The sequence below is a fragment of the Panthera uncia genome, chromosome C2 (genome assembly GCF_023721935.1).
Source record: "Panthera uncia isolate 11264 chromosome C2, Puncia_PCG_1.0, whole genome shotgun sequence".
Classification (NCBI taxonomy): domain Eukaryota; kingdom Metazoa; phylum Chordata; class Mammalia; order Carnivora; family Felidae; genus Panthera; species Panthera uncia.
Genome location: NC_064810.1, coordinates 101484043 through 101510971, shown reverse-complemented (window position 1 = coordinate 101510971; position 26929 = coordinate 101484043). Strand labels below are relative to the sequence as shown.

Below are 26929 nucleotides of genomic sequence, written 5' to 3'. Positions count from 1 at the left end.
TATATGTGGATATATATATATGGATATATATGTGGATATATATATATATGGATATATATATATATGGATATGGATATATATATGGATATATATATATATATATGGATATATATATATATATATATATGGAGAGAGAGAGAGGGAGGGAATAGGTAGGTATGTAGGTAAATAGATTTAGGGGATATACATTTATTGATTCCATTTCTCTGGAGATTCCAACTAATACACTAGATAATGAATACACTCCTTCCTTCATAAAATACTTGGTTAGGGAGAGCTTTAACTGTCATACATTTACAATAGCCTCATTCTTTTAACTGCTGGATGATATCCCTAGTTCTATGGTATATTTAACCATTTCCTTTGTAATAGATATGTAAGTTCTATATGGTTTCTATTTTCAGAATAATTGCATGTAACTTTTGGCAGAGAAGGTTGCTTCCATTATAGATTGAGAATTGCTGAGCCAGTCTAGCCATAGGGTGAAACACACAGGAGAGGAAAATGGAAGTATCTTCCACAGTGAGAATTTGTTCATTCTGTATCACAGACCTTAGGACAATAGCTTCCATTCTTAAAGCTTTGTGACCGTATTTTGCCAAATAAGGACATTGTTAAAAAGGCATAACAAAATAAAAAAAAAATTTCTACCTGTTATCATCATCATTTTAAAAAACAGCTGTTTTAACATAAAGACACAGAGGCAACCTTAGCTTAATGGATGGTCACATTGAATAAATTCAACTGTATTCAAAATTCACTTCACTGTCTTTATTCTGTCTTTGTAGTCAGCAGGTAAAAAGTTTCTCACTCACCTGTTTCCATTTCCATATGCATCAGAAACAACTGCTTTAATATTATTCTGACTTCTGGAATTAAAAAATTTGGAAGAAAAGTAAAGTGAGAGAGTTCCTGCCTTCTGCAAAAGGGAGAACTCACAACCTAAGAAAAGCTGGTTATGGATGTTTCCTCAAACTCTGATGTAGGAAGTGATTCTAGGATGAGTTGGAAAGAATTCAAACCTTGGCTTTTGAGATCTCCACCAAAAGGAGGCCTGGCATGGAAAGAAGAGCATGATCTGGGCAGGGGGTTTTCTGGAGAGATTGACACCCATTGGGAAGACGCTGTGGCCTGATGTGCTCCATGATGGTACCACAATTATACATACCAGGACAAGTTCTTCAGAGAAGAACATCTGAATCTATTAAGTCATCTTTATGCTGCTTTCCTTAACACATTTATCTTCTCTATCATGAACAAATTGTGAGAAGAATATGAGATTCATGAGAAGTGAAAAAATTGGTGATTGTCTTTTAAGGTAAAATCACCACAGTCATAACAGATGTTCTATTTTCAAAGGCAAGGAGAAGAAGAGAGAGAAATGCTGGCCCAGCAGAAAAGTGAGTGTGAAAAATAAAAGGATGGAGAAGCATTTTCCATGATTAGAAAGGCCCCTGCAGCATTCTAAGCCAGGAGCATCAGTTCAGCCAGCACTACAGTCCTCCCCGCCATCATCACGCTTGAGGCAGCAGGATATAGAGTGAGACCCCAGCTGAAGACCTGTGACTTAGAGTCAATTCTGCCACTCTTCAGGGGAAAACCTTGCACCAGCCAAATAGTCTTGCTGATCCTTTGTTCACTTCTCTATAAATCGGGATAAGAAGATTGCCTTGTGTGACAAGAGAATAAGATTAAAGCCCTGTGAAAATTGGAAAGTGTTATACAAGCAAATAGTTTGTATTAGTTGTTTGTAATAGTTACAAAATCCAGAAAGGTGAGGGGGGAGTTGGGGTGGGCCAAAGCTAGCCCATATGGGGACTATGTGCAAATTAGAAAAAAAAAGGCCCCTTTGGTGGACACAGCCCAGCCCCCCCCAGGACTCACAGCTAGGTTTAGTGGGACTTGGCTGGATTGTAGTACTACATTATCCTCTCAGGTGCATATGAACTATCTGCAAAACTCATGTGGCAGACCCAGTGGTCAGGGTCATTTGTTTGAGTCCTCGACTTCAAGGGGGTCCCAAATTCTGACTTCTATCCAGCAGAAATATGTGCAGAGAATTAGGATGAATCTGTACCACAATGATGATTCTAAGTGATATTTATCTAGCCAAGTCCAAATCCAGCGGGTGAGTGGTCTCAGTCCCGAGCTGCTTGGGCCTCCCTGAGACTTGTAAAGCCTAATTATTAATAACCTTAACAAAATCCAGTGATATTCAGCTTCAGTAAAGGTTTTTGGTTAAGTAGCTGCCTCAGCAATATTTAGATGTAGGACATTAATAATTGTATGTAGACGCATATCCAATATGTGGTGTTCACCCTTGGACAGCATCTCATTTTGCCCTGTTTGAAACCAGCCTCGATACTGGACTCAGTACTCTTTGTTCATGGCTTGTTTTATCCTAGTCATGCTGTCCTTCTTTCCTTCGTTAAATACACCCAAGTTCATCCTACCCCTGGACATTTGTGCCTGCTGTTCCCTTTGCCTAGATGCTGTTCTCCCAGATTTTTGCATGGCTCAGTGCCTTCAGCTCAAATGACTTCTCTCATCAGAGAGGCATCTGAAATAATTATGTTGCTTCTAAGCTGCATTTTTTTTTAATTTAGCATTTTAACATCTCTGAACCTGAGATGCATTTAACAATTGCTAGTGTCTTATGACTGTGATTAGCCAGGCGGAAGGCACGGCTTAATTGTCACTGCTTGTTGTACAGATGCAAATTTGGATGTTAGTCTTGGTGGGCCTACCAGACATCTGCCTCTTCTTTACAATTTAGCCAAACAATCAGGGACACTAGATACTGGCACCTACATATCTAAGAAAACTCAAAGGATATTTTAAAGATCATGAAGATTTTCTTTTAAGACTTTATTTTTTAGAGCAGTTTTAGGTTAGCAGCAAAACGGAAAGGAAAGTACAGAGGGTTCCCACATACCCCCTGCCCCCACAGGTGCACAGCCTTCCCTGTTATCAGTATCCCTTACCATCATGGTACATTTGCAGGAAGGTTCTTTGGGTTTGAAAATGGTGAAGCAAATGCTAGCTTTCCTCACCAAAAATGAGAAAACACAATTCATTATCTGGAGAGATTCTCCTATGACGGAAGCCACACCTCAGGTCTAACCCTGTAACTGTATTTTATACAGTGTTAATTCATGTATGTATTTTAAACTTCAAATTTGTTTTAAAAAAATTATGTACCATAGATATTTATGAGAAATATCCATCTTTCCTAAGAAGACTTTATCAAGAGTATGACAGAAGAATTGAGATATTTATCTTCAAATTATTTGCTTCCAAAGGCTGAGAAGATTTATTTTTCTGTTCATCTTAAAAATGAAAAAGTAGTAAAACAATAAATAAACTCAGTGACAGCTGACAGTATATATTTTCTAGGATCTGAAATTTGTATTCTTTGTGGATTCAAACTTTCTCACTATTTCAAAATTATTTCAAATAGCTGATATTTCTCAAGTGGAGCTCATGGCCAAGTTTTAAAAGTATTTGCTTCCACAATATGTATTTTACTTGGTCTATTTTGCTTACATTAAGTTAAGTAGCTAACCTCTCCATCTTCATTTAAACAAAATAGTTCAGAGGCTTATAGTACTATCACTTTCAGTTTACTGGAAAATCTAAATTTGCTTCTTAAAAAGTAGCAAAACAGTGCTCAGCAAGCATATCCTTTTTAAAACTCAGAATTCAGTTTGGGTTTTTGTTTTATGTTGTTTTTATTGCTCATAACCTCCCAGGGAGTAACTGTATAGACATACACTGTCTTTTTTTTTTTTTTTTTAACATTTATTTATTTTTGAGAGAGAGAGGCAGAGAGAGAAGGGGGGACAGAGGATTCAAAGCGGGCTCTGTGCTAACTGCAGAGAGTCCTATGTGGGGCTCGAACTCCCAAACTGTGAGATCATGACCTGAGCCAAAGTGGGATGCTTCACCGACTGAGCCATCCAGACACCCCTGTATGTCTCACAGTCTTGATTTTGTTTCAGAAAGTATGTTGAAGTGGAGGAAAAAAGATCTCCTAGTTCTCATTCATTCTTCTAGTTTTTGAACCAGGTTTTCTTAGTCCTGACTTTTTATAGGTAGAGGTCATGTGTGAAATATACATGGCTAATGTTGATGAAAATAGAAACATGGATTTCATACCTGCTTTGTCTGTTTGGCCCCCTATTTTCCAGGAACTGACTCTTCTTTTCACTTGCCCTGCCCCTCTTCTGTCTTATCCTCAGGCTCAATCCATGCCAACATTTGATCACAGTGGAGACACTTCTATTCTAGCAACTTGCCCCCCCCCCCCCCCCCCCCCCCCCCTTGGCCATAGTCTTGAATCAAAGCTGGGTCAATCAGAGTCTCTCTGATGGCCTTTGGAATGTAGACTAGAAATTCTAGGCTTATTTTGGGAACAGGGGAATTGGAAACTCAGGTATCAACGGACACTTTCCGCCTTGTGAAGCAGGAAGTAGACTAAACCAGTGTGTAATAAGAGAGGAGGAAACAAGGAGATGCAGAGATTGAAGCAGAGTTGAAAGCTAAGGGGTGGAGGAAGAAAGACTCTGGCTTGGCTGCTTCCTACTCTTGGACCATTTGAATCAGCTCTGCGTTTTTATGATAAATTATCTTGTTTAAATTTCAGCTAGAGGTGGTTTCTGTTACTTAGAAGTGTTAACCAGTACGGTGTTTCCACATGAAACTTTGGGGAATTTCTCTTATTTCTTAATTGTTTTTGTTAGACAACTGTTGTAATAACCACAAAAGGACTTTACTCAGAGAATTTTTCTCACTTTTTTTTAATATATTTATTTTTGAGAGAGAGAGAACAGAGGAGGGACAGAAAGAGAGGGAGACAGAGGATCTGAAGCAGGCTCTGTGCTGATAGCAGAGAGCCCAATGAGAGGCTCAAACTCACAAACTGTGAGATCATGACCTGAGTTGAAGTCAGACACTTAACTGGCTGAGCCACCCAGGCACCCCTTTCTTCCTTTTTTTTCATCTTAGATTTACATGTTTAGTATCTTAATCTTTCTTTCTTCTTTCCTTGATAGAATCAATATTACATGTCTCTCTGTGAGGGGAGTGCAAAGGGTTTCAAGAAAATCTTCAAAGGCTAGGATGATATGGTCCATATACATTCTCGAAGTAAAGCTCTCTTCAGGGACAAAACTCTTCAAAGACGAGAAACATCTGGGGATAGAATCCAAATTTAGCAGGACACAGGCAGCAAAGGTCAAAGTAAAAGAACATTCAGCTTAATAGTGCGATGGAGGTAGAAAGGAACAATCAAATTTCAAAATGTAAGCCTGCCATATTCTTGCCAATTTTTCTTTAGAAAAAACATTGAAACAAGAGAGCTCTAGAGTTATAATGTTCTAATATAGACTTATCATCAAGGTTTAGATAGAAAGTTAAACTCTAAAAAGTATTCCAAAACAACATTGTTTTTTAAAAGTTTAGGAAAACTACTTTGACATACAAATTAAGAAACAGAAAAGGGAGATAAAATTCTATGAAAATTCAGGAAATGGAGAATAATATTCCTATAGATGATGAAAACTTGCCCAAAGGACATTCTCATAAAGCAGATTAAAAACTATAATATCTCAAATCAAGCTAGAATACAAAGAAAATGATATAACAAATGAAAGAACAAATAAGTTTTATTTGACGTGATGGATCTCAGAAAAGAAAATCATTAAGAAATGAACAAAATGAAATGGCAGCCTACTTAATGGGAGGGCATATTTGCAAATTATCCAATAAGGGGTTAATATCCAAACTATACAAAAAACTTGCGGAACTTAACATTAAAAGAATCTGGTTAAAAAATGGGCAGAGGGCCTGAATAGACATTTTTCCAAAGAAGACATACAAATGGTAAACAGACACGACAAAGTGCTCAACATCACTAATCATCATGGAAATGCAAATTAAACCACAATGAGATATTACCTCAAACAGTCAGATGACTAATATCAAAAAGACAAGGACTAACAAGTAAGGTTAGGTTGTACCTAAGGTTACATCCTTGGTAAGGATGTAGAGAAAAAAGAACCCTTGTGCACACTGTTGGTGGGAATGTAAATTGGTGCAGCCACTGTGGAAAAGAGTATGGATTTTCCTCAAAAAAATTAAAAAGAGAAGTACCACATAACCCAATTATTCCACAGCTTGGTATTTACCTAAAGAAAACAAAATACTAGTTCAAAAAAGTATATGCATTCATACGTTTATTGACACATCATTTACAATAGCCAGATACAAAAGATTTGGAAACAAGTATCCATCAATAGATGATTGGATAAGGATGTGGTATGTGTATACAATGGAATATTACTCAGCCATAAAAAAGAATAAAATCTTGCCATTTGCAACCATATGGAAGGACCTAGCACATATTATGCTGAGCAAAATAAGTCAGGCAGAGAAAGACAAATACCACATGATTTCACTTATATGTGGAATCTAAAAACAACAACAAAAACAACAAAACAAATGAACAAACAAAAAACCAAAACAAACAGACTCGAATACAGAGAAAAATTGGTAATAGCTGTAGGAGGCAGAGAGAGGGCAAAATAGGTGAAGTGTATTAAGAGGTACAAACTTCCAGTTATAAATAAACAAGGAATGAAAAGTATAGCATAGGGAGTATAGTCAATAATATTATAATAACTGTGTGGTGACAAATGGTTAATTACGGTTATTGTGGTGAGAATTACATAATATATAGAATTGTCTAATAATTATGTTGTACACCTGAAACTAATACAACATTGGATATCAATTATACTTTAGTTAAATTTTAATCTAAGCTTTAAAAATTATGTGCTGAAACCAATATTACACAATGCCTAATATCAAAAAACTAGAGATTATCAAGATGTATTATTATTTACTATCAAATTAACGCATTTTTGTGTAGACCTTATTATACAGCTTCTTCTGTATCCTCTATTTAATATCCTCTAATTGGGGTGCCTGGGTGGCTCAGTCGGTTAAGTGTCTGACTCTTGGTTTTGGCTCAGGTCTTGATCTCCTAGTTTCCTGAGTTCGGTTCCTGCTTGGGGCTCTTTGCTGACAGCATGGAACCTGCTTGGGATTCTCTCTCTCTGTCTCTCTGTTTGCCCCTCCCCCACTTGCACTGTCTCTGTCTCTCTCAAAATAAATAAACTTTAAAAATTATAATTAAAGGTATATATCCTCTATTAATTAAAGAATATCTTGAGATTGTAAAACAAATTGGGAACTGTTGCAAATGGTGCCTTTTTAAACCAATCTTTGTTAACCAAAGTTTTCTTAATACTTTGTAACTAAAACAAAATACAGAAACAAACTGGGTGATAAGGTTGATACACTGCTGCTGTTTGCCATAGCTCCCTGTTTAAAAATTTTATGTTTACTAATTTTATGTTCACCTTTGTTTTTATTGTCTGCATACTAGGTAAGTATCATAAATTTGAGTTTATAGAACATTTATTACTTTCACGTGTTAAGATAGAAATGGAGAACTGAAACAAAATCAAAACTAGAAAAAGAATACAAAATAATGCCTCAATGGAAGATGAAATGAAGGGAAATTTTTAAAAATCACAAAGAGAGAGAGATGAAAAGGAGTCAAAAACCAATAAGACAGTGCACCTGGGTGGCTCAGTTGGTTAAGCGTCTGACTCTTGACTTCAGGTCATGATCTCATGGGTTCATGGGATTGAGCCCTCCTTTAGGCTCTGGGCTGGCAGTGCAGAGCCTGCTTGGGATTCTCTCTGTCCCTCTCTCTCTGCACCTTCCCCACTCGTGCATGCCAGCTCTCTCTCTCTTTCTCTTTCAAAATAAATAAACTTAAAAAATATAAACAGTGAGACAGGCAGAGAAGGTCAACGTAATTAGTAATATCTGAGGAAAATCTTGACAAAGAAAAAAACCCTGAAATCTGTAATTTGAGACACTGAAATGAGAATTAAAATGAAATATTGAGAGGACACTCAGTTTATCTGATAAAGCTGACCAGAATGACCACCACTGAGATACAGTCTAGTGAAATTATTGGACTTTAAAGGGAAAGAAATAAAAATTCCTTTAGGTACTTAGAGAAATAGCCCAAGTCATTTATATAGGGAAGAAAGGAATATTGTCTTTACATTTTCAACATCAACACTTTAGTCTTAAAGAAAAGTAAGTAATATATTTAAGATACTCAAAGCAGGAAAATATGAGGCAAGAATTTTATATCCATACACGCTGTCATCAGCATAAGAACTCAGGGAATAGTATTCTTGATGAGTCTACTGGAGAAGGGGATTAAAATAAGTAAAACACTTAAAGTGACATTGATAAAATGACTTGATAAGCATTTAACTTCTACGCGGAACTAAGACTAAGTGAGAGATGTAAGGCAGAGAATGTAGTATGTAATGGCTGAATGCTCTGACAATGGAGATATAGTACAATTGTAAAAAGAAGTGGCATGAGAATGTGGAGAGCATATGCGATTTTGTACCTCTCTCCAGTCATCACATTGATGGTATTGTCACTGGCTCCTACTGACTAGAGATGGAATAACTTGGGTATCACTAAGAACAATAAGAACAAAAACACACCAAATATATTTAAATCCATGATTTCACCCTGATCCAAAAAATTAATTGGTCATCACTGAAGGATGCTCGGAAATCAACTCTTTATTTTGAAAATTGATAAATAAGAGAAAACAACCAAGAATTTATCCTGCCTTTCCTGTATAAACTGTAACACTAGGTAATCAAATAGTAGATGATGTGAATTTTCTTTTTATGGAAGACGTCCATCAGATAGCTGAAGAAGAAAGAATAGAATTTGAATATCAACATTTTTTTGGCCATCCGTAATGAATTATTGAATCTAAGCATTGAGCATCAGTGGCTGCCACCATCACAAAAAGACAAACAGATACTTTGTGCCTGGAAAAAACGCAGCACCACCTATAAAGTAGTTTGTCCCCCTACCCCCAAATTAGTAACAGTAACCAAACTTGAATGTGACTCAGTCTGGAAATACAGGAAGGTCCTTCTATTGTGGCCTGCAATCCAAGTTATGACCACTCTATTTTGGAGCTTGAAAAGGCCAGATGCTTCTATGCCCCAGACTGAAGTTGTTTTAAATATTTGGTGGCTGCAGTAAAAGCAGAACACCTTACTGTGTTCTCCTAAGAATCTTCAACTAGAAAAAGGAGTAAACTCACTAGCAAAGAATAGATTTAAAAAGTTTTAACTTCCAAATGGTCTGGAGCTAGCTATGGATGGGGGTCGGGGGGCGGGTGGAGAATAGAGAGGATAGTAAGTAAATGATAACCACACACATAAAAAAATATGGAAGCACATTACCAACAAATTTCTAAATCAGAGCAATAGCCTATGAATTTCAGTCAACTATCCATGGCCCCAGATCTTCACTCGGCATGAATTCAGTTGCAAAATTTGTATAACTCCCCAAAAGGCAGCCTCCCAAATCATACCTTGAATGAAATCTTGGAAGAAAACAAACCAGGAAAATCCTCCTGACATAATTAATGAATTTTTTTTTCATTGAGGTATTTGATCTATCTTAAATTTATCTTGGTAAAAGGAATGAGGTTATCTCTACACCATTTATTGAACAGTTCTTTTCTCTACTAATGTCTAGAATGCTACCTTTATAATACTTTAAATTCTCATACATATTTGTATCTATTTCTGGATTCCATTCTGTTTCATTGATCTACTTATTTATGTAGCACTACCTAAATTTTAAAAATGGTACTAAGAGGAATGCTGTATTATTGCATGAATTATAAGGAACTACCGAAAACCTTAACCTCTGGAATGTCAGAAATCAGGAAGCTTCAAGAAATAGATATTTTTTAAAGCATTCTGCCATTAAGGTGACTTAGGTCTAACAATTCACGTTCTGAGTGAATTTTGTCCAAAATTTCAAATTCCTTGGAAGATTTAATTGGCTCAGTTTATGGGTATCAATCCCAGAATCGATTATCTATTCTTGGGGGCACACGTTTGTGTATTATAGATATGATTGATGAGTACTGAACCTTATGTATCAAGGGAAGTTTCCAAAGAAACATAAGGTATTGTAAGCTGAACAGTACTTTGAAAACTGTCTTCTCCACTATGCCCATCAACCCATTTCATACATCTGAAGCTCTCCTATCTCTGAATGATGCAGTTCCCCCACCCAAAACTGCAGCCACCCCTTCCCGATAGAAAATGATATAAATTTGTGTCCCTTTATTGATCTAGCGGTATTACCATAGGACCATATACCTGTAAGCCAAGGATTTCCTAGAGCATGCCTACTCTTCCAGTTCTGTCAGATACCCTTAGATACTCTACAGCCCATGAATTAGCTGGAAAATTTTAATCATCACTAACACATGCTAAATAATGGTGGTTTTTAAACTGGGGTGCAAGTACATTTAGAGATACATAAAACCTTCCTAGGGGTACTCACTCCAGCATGAAAAGTTCTGAGAGCATCAATGTCCGGAGACTCAGCTTCAATATGGAGTCTTTCTTGTAATTGGTTTGCCTAAGATGTGTTTGAGTTAGAGGACTCTTGCCTCTCCCGACTTTCCTGTCTCCTCCTTTACAGTAGACTTTCCTTACTTTACAACTATACCTTTCCCCCATCACAGATCTTATTACTATGTTGCATCTACCAGGTAGTAAAACCTCAGAAGGATCAAACTACAAGCTATGCTATTTTATATTTTATTTTATTTTTATTTTTATTTTTTAAATATAATATATTGTCAAGTTAGCTAACATACAGTGTATACAGTGTGCTCTTGGCTTTGGGAGTAGATTCCTAAGATTCATCGCTTCCGTACAACACCCAGTGCTCATCCCAAAAAGTGCCCTCCTCAATGCCCATCACCCATTTTCCCCTCTTCCCTGCCCTCCCCATCAACCCTCAGTTTGCTGTCTGTATTTAAGAGTCTCTTATGGGTTTGCCTCCCTCTCTGAAACTATTTTTCCCCCTTTCCTTCCCCCATTGTCTTCTGTTAAGTTTCTCAAATTCCACATGAGTGAAAACATATGATATCTGTCTTTCTCTAACTGACTTATTTCACTTATCATAATACTCTCCAGTTCCATCCATATTGTTGCAAATGGCAAGGTTTCATTCTTTCTCATTGCCAAGTAGTATTCCATTGAATATATAAACCACATCTTTATCCATTCATCAGTTGATGGACATTTGGGCTCTTTCCATAATTTGGCTATTGTCATTGGTGTTAGAGAAGCTTTCTTTAATCAAGGTACCTTTATAACCCACAGGAAAGCTTTGTGTCTTTTGCTATCTCATGTGTTTTTCGGTGGAGAGTGAAACATGACATTAGAAACAGAATATTAGAAACAGTATTAGATGGGGCGCCTGGGTGGCTCAGTTAAGCGTCCGACTTCAGCTCAGGTCATGATCTCACGGTTCACGAGTTTGAGCCCCGTGTCAGGCTCTGTGCTGACAGCTTGGAGCCTGGAGCCTGCTTTGGATTCTGTATCTCCCTCTCTCTGTGCCCCTCTGCAGCTTTCTCTCTCTCTCTCTCAAAAGTAAAACATTAAAAAAATTTTTTTTTAGAAAAGGAGTATTAGAAACAGGAGAAATGGCAATTTTCATTCAATGACTTAGTCCCTTTTATCCCCTGACTCTTTTAAAAAGAATTATTTTTCTGTGAGAGAGTCCCTTGACCATTAGCAGGAAATTCGGGGGCTCTGGCACCTTATCTCTCCTGGGTGACAAACCCATGACAAGGTTCTTTTCCTTAACTTGTACACTCAAGATATGATAAGACCAATTCGAGAAATATCCATGTGCTTAGAAGCAAGCTCTCTGCATTTATACCACTCTTGGTAAGCTTGGTGGTTAATTTCATGCACTTGTGCCTTTGTGTATGTCTCAGTGGCATGTTTTTCAAATATTCAAGAAAAAGGAAGCAAAAAATTTCATTTTTACTTCTAAGAATTGGATCAATATTATATCTTCAAAGCAAAGGAACAGATATTGAGGATGAATAGGTGTTTTATTTTATGTTTCTTGGACGCCACAGAGCTCCTTAATAAACATTCAAAGTCAGTTTTTTGTCAGTGTCAGAATCACTGAAGGCATTCTGGGGTGTTATGGATGAAATCAGTGAGAAGACTTGGGGATTTGAGCCAGAAGAGTCTACATGGACTACGACAGCATGCAGAGTTGCATTAAGGAATAATGCTTCAATAAATATAGAAGTAGACATGAAGCATTCTACTGCAGTTCCTGAGTGCTGCTTTCTTGGAGCTGACCATATGGTAAAATCTCTGGGAATTAAGCTATGTGGAAACATACATTTGTGGAATCCAGAAAATTGTTACAAAATTTGAAAAATGTTTTAGAAATAGATTTTCCAGCTCATGGTGTCCTGGAAAAATCTGATTTTTCTATGGATTGTGAGATCTATTATGCCTATCAACTGGATAGTGCCATTCCTAATCAAGTGTGTCATAATTCCCAACGTGGACAGCTTCAAATTTTCTTCTATGAGTGGTTAAGAGGACTACTGACTAGTAGACAGAGTTTTAACATCATTTTTGGTGAATGTCCATATTGTGGTGAGCCAATAACCTTGGAAATGTCTGGGAGGAAACCCTGAAATACGAATGTAACATTTCTGTGAAGAACTAGAAACTTTAGAAATTACTGAAAAGATTTTAGTTGATATCTTCAGAGAAAATATAAAACAAAACATACTAATGTCAAGAGAAAAAGAATGGTGAACCCATAATAATACACACCTGCCTTTGTCTCCTCACTAAGAGTAAACTGGGAAATTGTAAGACAAAATCCTGTAGAACATTCTAAGTCTGTGACCTCTATACCAGTTATAGAAGTTGTATGTGTGTCAAGATGGAGATTTTAAATTATTGAGTATCTAGACTGGTAAAATTTTGATGGGGTTCATAAAATGAATTGGGGATGAGTACGTATTTTATCTTTTGTTAAACACTTATTCAGACTGGTAAAAGAATCATTTTCATTAACATTTAACAATAGTATTGTTTACTCTATATCTGTATTTATTTTTCCTTAAAGTGAAGTCTGCTGGCTGTCACTCATTAACCACTTCTCCGCTCATTTGTTTATTCCTAAAAGGTACTAATTAGATATATATTAACTAACAGGAATGTGTTATGAATTTTTAGGAGTAATGCATTTAACAGCATTCGCTGAAATTGCTTTCTTTAGATCTGCTTTGCTAGTAACCCAACATTTTTCTTTTATTTGGTTGTTAATTTGCACAAAATAGATTATATTTGTTAATGTTTACAAAATAGATTAAAATGTACTCTTAGAAACTGCATTTATGATAAGTGTTATCCAAATGGAGTCAGGATGTAATGCCCCAAGTTAAATATTGTATTCAACCAAGATTAGTTCCTTGTTTTGCAAATGATGATTTGCTGTTCTAATTCTGTCAAATGTATGCTTACCAACTGTCATTTTCAGACATTAAATGCAGTTGCATGTGGGGTGCCTGGATAGCTCAGTCTGTAGAATATGTGACTCTTGATCTTGGGGTCGGGAGTTCGAGCCCCACTTTGGGAGTGGAGATTGCTTAGGAAAAAAAAGGGAAATGAAACTATGTATGTATATAAAGAGAAATCTAGGTGTATTCTAGTATCCATGCATATAATGTCATATCAGTATCCATTTCTTCGTGTATCTGTTACCTTTTTAAGGCACTTTCAGACTATCAAATATTGAAGTTTTGTATTAATATAGTTTTTAGTTAATAGTAAAAAACCATAATGTGAAATTTCCACTTTTATGGGGAACCATTCTGTCCAATTAGAGCTTGAAAACTAAGGTATTTCTAAAAAAAAAAAAAACAGGAATACTTAATAGTCGTTTAGTAAGTATGGGTTAAGGTTTTAAGCGTAGTTTCCAGAAATGAGAAAGTAAGTAACTTTAATGATTGGGTTTAAAAAGTCCTTTGCAACTCAAGTGGTCTGTAATTCTTTACTTGCAGTAATGTTGAAGGAGGACCTAATTGTCAGTGTTGTCAGCTATTGGATTCTTAAAATTATTTTTAATTTTAAGATAGATACCATGTGATTTTTAAAAAATAACTCAGGAGGGGGCACCTGGGTAACTCAGTTGGTTAAGCATTAGACACTTGATTTCAGCTCGGATCATGAGATCGAGCCCCACATCCTGCTCTGCACTGACCGTGCAGAGCCTGCTTGAGATTCTCTCTCCTTTTCTCTCTGCCCCTCTTCTACTTGTGCTTGTGCTCGCTCTCTCTCTCTCTCTCTCTCTCTCTGTCTCTCAAAATGAATAAACATTAAAACAATTAAAATTTAAAAAAATAAAAACTCAGGAGGAATTCAAAGAATGAAATGATAGCACTAGAACAAAACTCACTCTATTCCTGTCTACTCATTAATAGGAATAGCACTTCTCAGAAATAAAATCTATAGAGATTTAAAAATTTGAATATAATTGATGCTGTGCCCTTTCTCCTTCTACTAATGAGTATTTTTCATCTATAAATCCATTGCTATATAGTTTAAAATTCTCTAATTCAATAAGAGATGAATGTCTAATAAATCTTTTATTTTTATATTTATTATTTTTCATCAAAATATTTTTGTTTGTTGTTTTGGTCATTGTGTTTATTTAACAGTTGTAAGGTTGAGTCATTCTAGGAGACATTTTTTTAACCTTAGAGTCTTGTATTACAGAGAATCTAAAAACATTAATTTCAATATATATATGTGGTTTCGTGACACAGAGTAGGAAAATGATGGTCAATATATGACACTCAAGCATAAACATATAATACGTGAGGATAAAATTTTGTGAAGGAAGTTGAATGCAAATATGAATTCAAGGAGAAAAATAATGATCTAAAACTTTTGACTTTTATTTTTTTAATTACTTTTTAGTTTTATAATTCATTTAATGGCAACCGGTAATCATCAAATTAGCAGTGGTTATCTTCAAAAGTTATTACTCTTGCTTTGCTTTCATTTTCAAGGATGATCAAATACCTAGAGTCAGAGACATCTCCTACATAAGTTTTATTTTATGAGTCAGACTTGGTTTATCACCAGCATTGATAAAACCAGACTTAGGGAAATAACTAGGTCTGGGGACACATGCACGGTCTTAATATAGCAGATGTTTAGCCTGCAAGAATTATTGCAAAATCAGAAGAGCGAAAATATTTGCAGAAACTTTTGACTTTTGAAAAAGAGCTTGTTCAAAACTGATGGCTACCAGATGGGCAGTGGGGGTGGGGTTGGGTAGAATAGGTGAAGGAGAGTAAGAGTGCACTTACCGTGATGAGCACTGAATAATGTATAGAATTGTTGAATCACTATATTGTACACCTGAAACTTACTATAATACTGTATGTTAACCACACTGGAATTAAAAAATAGAGAGAGGTTGTTCATATATTTTTAAATGGATGTTAGTAGCTTTCAAATTACTATACTGTTGAGTTTGTAGTGAATTTACTTAAAAGAATGATGTATTTTATTTAAAAATGTCAATATATATAATTGCCACAAATTTTAACCCCTTAAGCTCATGCTGAAAAATTTTAGGTTACCTAAAATTGTACAACAATGTTTTTAAAAAATTCTTTTGAAGAATTCTCGCAAAGAGGTTTGAAGGCTATAAGCAACTTAGTTGCTATAAGCAACTTAGGGGAAAAGCAACTAACTTTTCCCTTAGGGGAAAAGGAAGAGGAAAGAGGTTAGGGATCTTGTTTAAATTATGCTAATTCTTAAGAAAATAAGGGGAAGGGGCAAATATTTAATCTTCTGGTACTACTTTTGCATGCCAGGCAGAAGTCTGAAGTCGGAAGAAGGAGAAGTGAAAACTATTACCTTCCCTTTAGAGGCATGACCCAGAAGTTGAATCTATCACTTCCTCTATCCGTTAAATCTTAATTCAGAACCATAGACAGTTGCAAGGAAAACTGGGAGATGTAAATATTATTCTGATGGCCAGTTGCCCAGTCAAGGAAATATAGTACAGGTCTTGTTCTCATTTTCACAAATGGTTATGCAGCCTTAGTTTGGTGTTAATGATTTCCCTTCTTTACCATTCTACTGTTCTGTTCTTTTTTTCTTTTTCTTTTTTTTTTCTTTTGTTTTCTTTTTCTTTTTTCTTTTTGGTGAGAGAGAGAATCTCAAGCAGGTTCCACACTCAGTGCAGAGCCTGACACAGGATTCAATCCCACAATCCTGGGATCATGACCTGAGCTGAAACCAAGAGTTGGATCCTCAACCAACTGAGCCACCCAGGTACCCCTCTACAGTTCTGTTCTTTAAGGCCAGAGTACGTGATAAGAACAGCAGGAGCATTATATTACTCCTTTACATTTTTTTGTCATTAAATACATTTTTGTGTAGGGGTGCCTGGGTGGCTCAGTCGGTTAAGCATCTGACTTCGGCTCAGGTCATGATCTCACAGCTCGTGACTTCGAGCCCCGCGTTGGGCTCTGTGGTGACAGCTCAGAGCCTGCACCCTGCTTCAGATTCTGTGTCTCCCTCTCTCTTTGCCCCTCCCCTGCTCATGCTCTGTCTCTCTCTCTTTCAAAAATAAATACACATTAAAATGAATAAATAAAGCAAATTTTTGTTTAGAGGCAATATTGACTAAGAAAGCATATTGGTATAGGATGTTCAGTAAGTAAACAGATGTTAGTCCTGGCAGAAGGATGATGGATAGGGGAAGCCTATTCAAATGCAAATTTAAGCATTTATTCTTGGTATGGTCTACATGATGAAAGGGGTCAAATAAAATCAGCCTGGCAACAGGTAGCTAGCTGTCAGGACCCTAGAGGAATGGTACCATCCTAGTGCCAGGATTTGCTACTCTGCTAGAAAATTAGGTACTCAACATTGGCAGGGCTGGCCTCTGTAAGGGAAGATTCCTTATTGAGCTCATGCATATGCCATCCCTGCAAAACCTATTGGTACTTCGCCTATTAGATAATTGAAGACACACCTAGCAGGTGAGGGAGAAGGATGACTGACATCCATAGAAACAGTACTCCTGTGCACATGCTTATTAAGAGCCTTTTCCTGTCCCCGTGGGCTTCTGTGATAAGTTAAATGGGATATGTATTAGTGAGTCTGTTGGCTTTGTAGTAAGTTCCAAATTCACAGTGGCTTAAGTAAGATAGAAGTTTTAGTCTCCCATAATATTTTAAACATAAACAGTCTGGGGTTGATATGATATTGGGGGTCCGGGTTTATTCTAATTGCTCTGTCATCTCTAGAATATTGCTTGCATGCTTATTAGTGTTTTATACTCATCACTACATTCACATGTCAGGCAGAAGCCTGAAGAAGGGAGAGTGAAAACTGACTCCCTTCCCTTTAAAGGCGAGATCCAGAAGTTGAGTCCATCACTTCCTTCTGTCCACTAAATGTTAGTTCATAGCCACAGATAGCTACATGGCAGGCTGGAAAATTCAGTACCTCAGTTATTTCAAGGGCTTACTCATCACATGCAGTCAGGGCTAGTCTGCTGGCCAGCATAGACATAGAAAATTTGCCTTCCTGCAGAAAGTGAGGTTGTACAGTGCTGCTTTGGGCCAAACTACCAGTTTATAGGAAATATGAAAGACAGAAGAACAAATCAAATGATGCCACAAGGAAACAACCAGCCAAATTCTAAATCTGGGCCATTCTATAAGATAAATGACCCAGTTTTATCAATTAAATGATATTTTAAAAGGATTTTAAGAGACATAACAATCAAATGTGGTTAGTAATTTTGAATCTTAATTGGAACAAACTAACTATAAAAAATACAATTTTGAGATAAGAAAATATGAATATATACTGTATATTAAATATTATTAAGGAATTATTGCTTATTTTTAAAGATATAATAATGGCATAGTGGTTATGTTAAAAAAATCTTTTTCAGTTACAAAGGCATACTAAAATGTCTGGGATTTGCTTTAAAAATATTTAAGCAAAAAGCAAACCATGGAGAGGGATAGGTGAAATGAAATTGGGAACATTTTAATAATTGCTAGTTATGTACCAGGTACATGAGAATTAATTATGATATTAAAATAAATAATAAAAATTTTAAAAAGAAATAAATATGGCAGCTGGTAATACATCCAAGCTAACTATTGCTACACAGCCTTGAGTTGCCATATCTCTGCATTTTTCAAAGAATCAAAACTGCAGATTTAAAAAAATAAAATCTCTTGATTTCATAAAACAACAACAATGTGGCCAAATACAATAAATAGATCAGTGGGCTTGAATTTGTCCTTAGCCATCTGGTTCTTCTCTAGGAAAAGTTTGTTTTGTTAATAAGTTGTTTCCCCCCAAATTTACAGTGTATTCAACTTCTTTAATAACTGGAAACTGGTAGTTAAGGTCAGTGTCTGGGGACTCAGAGACGAGTGACAGATTGCAACAAACTGAATGGAGCTCTGAGTTTTGTCAGTGAAGGGCATGTAGCCAAAGGCTTAGGTCACAACATAAGTGTATGCAGAGAGGAACAGGTGGAGACACAGTATTAGTCCTGCCATGGTGCTATGGGCTGAACTGTGTTCCCCCCACCCACAAGTTCATATGTTGAAGTCCTAACCCCTAGTATTTCAGAATGTGACTATATTTGGAGATGGGGACTTTAAAGCGGTAATTAAGTTGAAATGGAGTCATTAGGATGGGCTGTAATCTAATATGACTGATGCCCTTATCAGAGTAGATTAGGAAGAGAGCCAGGGAAGATGGCAGAGTAGGAGGCCTCCGAATTCACATCCTCCCACAGACACACTGAGGCAACAGCTACGTGTAATGCAACTCACTCTAAAAATGACCTGAAAACTGGTAGAACAGACTATCCACAGCTAAAGACTTAAAAGGAAGACTACATCAAAAAGGGTAGGAGAGGCAGAGATTCTGTTGCCAACCAAACCCCTGGTGTGGCAACCCACAAGTAGGAGGGACATCAGAGGCACAGAGGAGCAAAGGGGTCAAGTACCACACTGGGCACCTCCAGCCTTGGGGACCTGCACAAGGAAGATGAGCTATGATAATGTCTGTCTTTGAAAATCAGCAGGGCTTAACTCCAGGAGCTTTGGAAAGTAGCTGGGCTTAACTCTGGGAGAAGTAGATGGCTATAACTCTGCTCTTAAAGAGCCAGTGCAGTGTATCACTTGTTCCAAGATCTGGCACAGAAGTAGCAATTTGAAAAGCACCTGGGTTATATGTGAAAGATTTGTTGAATAATTTAGGACATGTGCCAGAGGGACAGGGATCTGCAGGAGCTTTCTCTTGGAATGGAAGGGCTAGTGGGCACCATTTTTCTTGTCTTCCTTCAGCCTTTCTAGTCAAACACCTGTGGGAGGCAGTTCTGACATCCTCCATTTACCTTGTCAACACCACTTGCCCCACCCCAGCTTTCCCCTTTAGACCTACCACACCCAACCTGCCTGCTATGGCAGGTGTCCAAAGTGCCTTCTACATTGCCATACCTAGTAAACATACTCATTTGGGACTAATGACTTCCCAGAGTGACTACCACCTGCCACACCCAGTGGGGAGTTGGAGCTGATATTGGCACCTGTCCAGAGTGACTCCTGACCCATGGAGAGGGGGACCTAGCCCCACCAACCAGCACTCCTGCAGTAGCCACAGCCTGGCCTCTCAGCTGGCAATGCAGGGATTGGGGCAAGACATGGCAGCCAGTGTGCCCACATCAATCTTGACCAGTCATTGCTGACAGCCAAGCTGGGGGCAGTTCAACCTACCAGTGTGTCCATAGCAGTTTCAGCCCACCCACAACAAGAGGGCTCACACAGCCCGCATAGAGGACCCCCTGGAGCACCAGGTTCTGTGACCAAGAGGAAATGCACTACTGGCCACGACAGGACTTCTATACAGGCCACTACTTTCAAGACCAGGAGATATAGGTGACTTAACTAATATGCAAAAACAGAGAGGCAAAATGAGGAGATAGTGGAATATGTTCCAAAATAGAAGAACAAGATGAACCCCCAGAAAAAGAGCTAAATGGAGATGGAGAAATGCAATCTACCTGATTAAGAGTTCAAAGTAATGGTCATAAAGATACTCAACAGATGAGAGAAGAGTGAATGAAATCAGTGAGAACTTCAACAAAGAGATTTAAAAAAATTTAAAAAAGAACCTATCAGAGCTGAAGAAAATAATAACTGAGCTGAAAAACACACTAGAGCGAATAATAGATTTGAGGATGCAGAAGAATAGTTCAGCACTCTGGAAGATAGGGAAGTTGAAAGCAACCACTCTGAACATCAAAAAGAAAAAAAGAAGTAAAAAGTGAGGATAAGTTAGGATGAAACAACATCAAGTATACTACCATGTGCATTATAGGGGCCCTAGAAGGAGAAGAGAGAGAGAAGAGGGCAGAAAACTTGTTTTAAGAAGTAATAGCTGAAGGGGCACCTGGGTGGCTCAGTGGGTTAAGTGTCTGACTTCGGCTCAGGTCATGATCTCGTGATTTGGGGGTTCGAGCTCCACGACGGACTCTGTGCTGACAGCTCAGAGCTTGGAGCCTGCTTCAGATTCTGTGTCTCCTCCTCTCTCTGCCCCTCCCATGCTCATGCTCTGTTTCTCTCTGTCTCTCAATAATAAATAAAGGTTAAAAAAATTAAAAAAAAAAAAGTCATAGCTGAAAACTTCCTAACCTGGGGAAGGATACAGACATCCAGGTTGTAAAGGGGTAGTAGATCAATCACTTATAATGCTAGTATGAAGGTTAAAAGACACAAGTAATAAAATCAATTATATCTACCAAAATTACTCGAGATACACAAAATAAAGATGTAAAATGTGGCATCAAATACATAAAATGTGGAGGGGGAATAAAAATGTAGTGCTCTTAGTATGTGTTCGAACTTAAGCAACTATCAACTTAATATAGACTGCTATATACATAGGATGTTATATATGAACCTCTTGGTAAATAAAATCCAAAAACCTATAATACATGCACATACACACAACAAGAGAAAGGAATCCCCGCATAACATTAAAGAAAGTCATCAAACCTCAAGGGCAGAGAGTTAGAGAAGAAGAAAGGAACAGAGAACTACAAAAACAACCAGAAAACAATTAACAAAATGGCAACAAGTTCATACCTATTATTAATAACCTTGAATATAAATGGACTAAATGTTCCTATCCAAAGAAATAGGGTGAGTTTAGTTGGTTAAAATACAAGACCTATCTATACACTGCTTACAAGAGGCTCACTTTAGACCTAGAGACACATACAGACTGAAAGTGAAAGGTATGGGAAAAGATATTCCATGCAAATGGAAGCAAAAAAAAAAAAAAAAGCAAAAACAAAAACTGGGATAGCAATACTTATATCAGACAAAATAGACGAAACAAAGACTGTAACAAGAGACAAAGGACATTACATAATGATAAAGGGAATGATCTAACAAGAGGTTATAACAATTGTAAATATCTATGCACCCAACATAGAATCACCAAAATATATAAAGCAAATATTAACGGACATAAAGGGAGAAATGATAATAATACAATAATAGTAGGGGACTTTAACACCTTACTTGCATCAGTGGATAGATCATCTAGACAAAGAAATCAATAAGGAAAGAGTGGCTTTGAATAACATATTAGACCCGATGAAGTCAATAAATAATACTGAACATTCCAACCAAACAGCAGAATACATATTCTTTTCTTTTCAAGGCACATGAAACATTTCCAGGCTAGATCACATATTAGGCTATGAAACAAGTCTCAATAAATTGAAGAAGGTTGAAATCATATCAAGCAGCTTTTCCAACCACAACAGCTTGAAACCAGAAATCAATTACAAGAAGAAAAAAAAAAAAACTAGAAGGAATACAAATGCATGGAGTCTAAACAGCATAGTACCCAACAACCAAAGGGCCAAAAAGAAACCAAAGACATAAAAAAAAATACTTGGAGATAAATGAAAATGGAAACAACAGGTCACTATCTTTGGGACTCAGTGAAAGCAATTTTAAGAGAGAAGTTTATAGTAATTCAGACCTACCTCAAGAAACAAACAAACAAACAAATCTCAAATAAGCAATCTAACCTTACACATAAAGGATCTGGAAAAAGAAATCACAACAAAGCCCAAAGTTGGTAGAAGGAAGGAAACAACAAAGATCAAAATGGGAATAAATAAAATAGAGACAAAACAACAATAGAAAAGATCAATGAAACTAAGAGCTTGTTCTTTGAAAAGATAAATGAATAGATAATACTTTAGCCAGACTTATCAAGAAGAAAAAAGCAAGGACTCAAATAAATAAAATAAAAAATGAAAGAAGTTACAAGTGCCACCACAGCAATACAAAGAAGGGATTATTAGACTACTATGAAAAATTATATGCCAACAAATTGGACAAACTAGAAAAAATTGATAAATTCTTGGAAACATACAGTCTTCTGAGACTGAATCCAGAAGTAATAGATAATCTGAACTGACTAATAGGAATGAAATTGAATCAGTAAAACAAACAAATAAACAAATAAAACAAAACTCCCAACAAAAAATCTAGGACCATATGGCTTCACAAGTGAATTCTACCAAACATTTAAACAAATGTTTTTAATGTTTATTTTTGAGAGAGAGAGACAGAGCACAAGTGGGGGAGGGACAGAGAGAAAGAGAGAGACAGACAGAATCCAAAGCAGACTCCAGGCCTTGAGCTGCCAGTCCAGAGCCTGACGTGGAGCTCAAACTTGTGAACTGTGAGATCATGACCTGAGCCAAAGTCAGATGCTTAACTGACTGAGCCACCCAGCGCCCTCTACCAAACATTTAAAGAAGAGTTAATATCTATCCTTCTCAAACTATTCCAAAAAAAGTAGAAAAGGAAGGAATGCTTATAAATTCATTCTATAAGCCCACCATTACCCTGATACCAAAACCAGACAAAGACACTACCAAAAAAAAAAAAAAATATATATATATATATATATATATATAAACATATATATATACACATATATATATAAAATATGTGTATATATTTTTTATACATTTTATATGTGTATATATATATATGTATATGTGTGTGTATATATATATATATATATATATATATCCATCCATCCCTGATGGACAGAGATGCAAAAATCTTCAACAAAATATTGGTAACTGAATTCAACAATACATTAAGAGGATCATTCACCACAATCAAGTGGGATTTATTCCAAGGATGCAAGGATGATTCAGTATCCACAAATCATGTGATACACCACATTAGCAAAATGAAGGATAAAAAAGCCATACAGTCTTAATAGATGCAGAAAAACCATTTAATAAAATTCAATATTATTCATGGTAAAAAGCTCTCCACAAAGTAGGTATACATACCTTAATATAATAAAAGCCATATATGACATACCCACAGCTAACATCATACTTAATGGTGAAAATCTGAAAGCTTTTCCTCTAAGATCAAGAGAAGGATGTCCACTCTCACCACTTTCATTCAACATAGTACTGCAAGTCCTAGCTACAGCAATCAAACAATAAAAAGAATTAAATCATCCAAATGGTAAGGAAGAAGTAAAACTGTCACTATCAGCAGATGATATGAAACCCAAAGTCTCCACCAAAAATAATATTAGAATAGTAAATGAATTCAGTAAAGTTGTAGGATACAAAATTAATATACAGAAATCTGTTGCATTTCTATGCACTAATTACAAAGTAGCAGAGAGAGAAATTAAGAAACTAATCTAATTTACAATTGTATCAAAAAGAATAAATACCTAGTAATAAATTTAACCAAGAAAGTGAAAGACCTGTATTCTGAAAAGTGTAAGACAGGGATGAAAAAAATTGAATATGATACAAGTAAATGGAAATATATGTATCATCTTAGAAGAATTAATATTGTTAAAATGTCCATAGTACCCAAAGCAATCTACAAATTCTATAATATTCTATTCTATTCTATTCTATTTCTAGAAAGAGTGCAAGCAGGGGAGAGGTGCAGAGAGAGAAAAAGAGAATCCTAAGCAGACTCCATGCTCAGCATGGAGCCCAACATGGGGCTAATTACCATGACTCTGGGATCATGACCTGAACTGAAATTAAGAGTTGGATGCTCAACCAACTGAGCCACCCATATGCCCCAGCAATCTACAAATTCAGTGCAATCCCTATCAAAATACCAACAGCATTTTATACAGAACTAGAACAAATAATCCTAAAAATTTGTATGTAACCACAAAAGACCCCAAATAGCCAAAACAATCTTAAGAAGAAGAAAGCTGGAAGTATCACAATTCCAGATTTCAAAGTATACTGCAAATATATAGTAATCAAAACAGTATGGTACTGGCACAAAAATAGACACATGGATCAATGGAACAGAATAGAGAGCCCAGAAATAAATCCATGTTTATAGCATCAATTAATCTATAACAAAGGAGCAAGAATATACAATGAGAAAATGATAATCTTTCCAAAAAATGGTGTTGGGAAAACTGGACAGCTGCATGCAATATGAAACTGGACCATTTTCTTACACCATACACAAAAATAAACTCAAGTGAATTAAAGACCTAAATGTAAGACCTGAAATTATAATACTCCTAAATGAGAACATAGAGAGTAAACACTTGGACATTGGTGTTCACAGTATTTTTCTTGACATGTCTTCTCAGGCAAGGGAAACAAAAGCAAAAATAAACATTGTGATTACATCAAACTCAAGAGCTTTTGCACAATCAAGGAAAGCATCAAGAAAAGGAAAAGGCTACCTACTGAATGAGAGAAGAATTCTGATAAGGGGTTAATATCTAAAATATATAAAGAAATCATAAAATTCAACACACACAAAAACCTGCCACAAATAATCCAATTAGAAAATGGGCAGAAGACCTGAACAGATTTTTTTCTAAAAACATACAGATGGCAAACATACATGAAAAGATGTTCAACATCACTTATCATCAGGAAAATGCAAATCAAAACCACAGTGAGATACTACCTTACACCTGTCAGAGCGACTAGTATCAAAACGACAAGAAATAACAAGTGTTGATGAGACTGGAGAAAAAGGAACTGTCTTGCACTGTTGGTGTGATGCAAATTGGTGCAGCCACTGTGGAAAATATGGAGTTTCCTCAAAAAAATTAAACAGAAGTACCATACAACCCACTTATTCTATTTCTGGGTATTTACCAAGGAAAACAAAAACACTAAGTTGAAAAGATGTGTGCATCCCTATGTTTATTGCAGCATGATTGATCATACCCAAGATTTGGAAGCAACTTAACTATCCATCAATAGATAAATGGATAAAAGAAGAAGTGCTATATATACAGAATGGAACATTACTCAGCCATTAAAGGAATGAAATCTTGCCATTTGCAACAACGTAGATGGATCTAGAATGTGTTATGCTAAGTGAAATAGGTCAGATAAAGATGAAGACAAATACTGGATGATTTCCCTCATACATGGAATCTAAAAAATTAAACCAAAAGCAGAAACAGATCCATGAGTACAGAGAACAAACTCATAGTTGCCAGAAGGGAGGGGGCAGGGAGGATGCGCAAAATAGTTGAACGGGATGAGGAGGTACAAACTTCCAGTTATAAAATAAGTCATGGGATGAAAAATACAGCAGTATATAGTCAATAATACTGTAATAGGGGCGCCTGGGTGGCGCAGTCGGTTAAGCGTCCGACTTCAGCCAGGTCACGATCTCACAGTCCGTGAGTTCGAGCCCCGCGTCAGGCTCTGGGCTGATGGCTCGGAGCCTGGAGCCTGTTTCCGATTCTGTGTCTCCCTCTCTCTCTGACCCTCCCCCGTTCATGCTCTGCCTCTCTCTGTCCCAAAAATAAATAAAAAACATTGAAAAATAAAAAATAAAAAAAAATAAATAAATAAATAATACTGTAATAAAGTTGTATGGTGACAGATAGTAATTACACTTTTCATGGTGAGCATTTTGTAACGTATATAATTGTCAAATCACTATGTTGGATGCCTGAAAATAATGTAATTGTAATACCACTTATCAGTTATACCTCAATTAAAAACAAAGAAGCTGGTCATCCAAATGACTTGTTTAAACAAATTTTTTAAAGGGGAGAAGAGATTAGGTTACAGACACACATACTCTTGGTGCCTCTCCATTCAATATGGCACCTTTAGGCACATAACTAACCTACATAACATGTACCTGGGTCTAGGTCATTGGGATCCAATCATGAGATGGTCCAGGTCCTGGCCCTAATGACATCCTATTGATGTTGAGTGCCATCACAACAGGGGTGGTCCTGCTCTGCCCCTTTCCATCCCCACTCCACTGGAACAGTCACTGTCAGTGATCAAGAAAATCCTCTGCCACACAGATACCTGTTTTCTGACCACAGAAAGCATTTGGTGCTCTGGCACTGGAAGGTGCTATGGCACACTCTACATGTCACTGCCATTTATTTATACCCACTGCTTGCAGACACACCAGCAGAGATTCTAGAACAGAGCATCGCTAGGAAAATACCTTTGAAACAAGATTAATCACTGGAGAGGTTTAAAGCCAACACCAGATCAAGGCCAGGGTTTGGTTCTCTTTGAAGGATCTGCTATCTGTCTATTTTGGGCTTAATAGAAGAGAAAGTCTTTGGAAGCAAGATCTTTTTATTTGATGCCTTATTGGTTTCCTGCATAGTCAATTCCATTTTGTCCTTTTATAAAAATTTGTAAAACATTTTTTAAAAGTGTTTATTTATTTATTTTGAGAGAGAGAGCATGTGAGCAGGGCAGGGGCAGAGAGAGAGGAAGACAGAGAATTTCAAGCATGCTCTGTATTATCAGCCCAGAGCCCAACACAGGACTCAATGTGGGGCTTGAA

At 36.7% G+C, this 26929-nt stretch overlaps 1 non-coding gene and 1 pseudogene across 1 annotated transcript; one reads left to right on the top strand and one right to left on the bottom strand.

Moving 5' to 3' along the window:
* Window positions 1-12682, top strand: part of LOC125921622 (E3 ubiquitin-protein ligase FANCL-like) — a 19145-nt pseudogene extending 6463 nt beyond the window's left edge.
* Window positions 12683-15113: 2431 nt separating this feature from the next.
* LOC125922232 (small nucleolar RNA SNORA72) lies at window positions 15114-15245 on the bottom strand. Its single transcript, XR_007457654.1, has one exon. It is a non-coding gene; the product is annotated as a small nucleolar RNA SNORA72 (small nucleolar RNA).
* Between the last annotated feature and the right edge of the window lie 11684 nt (window positions 15246-26929).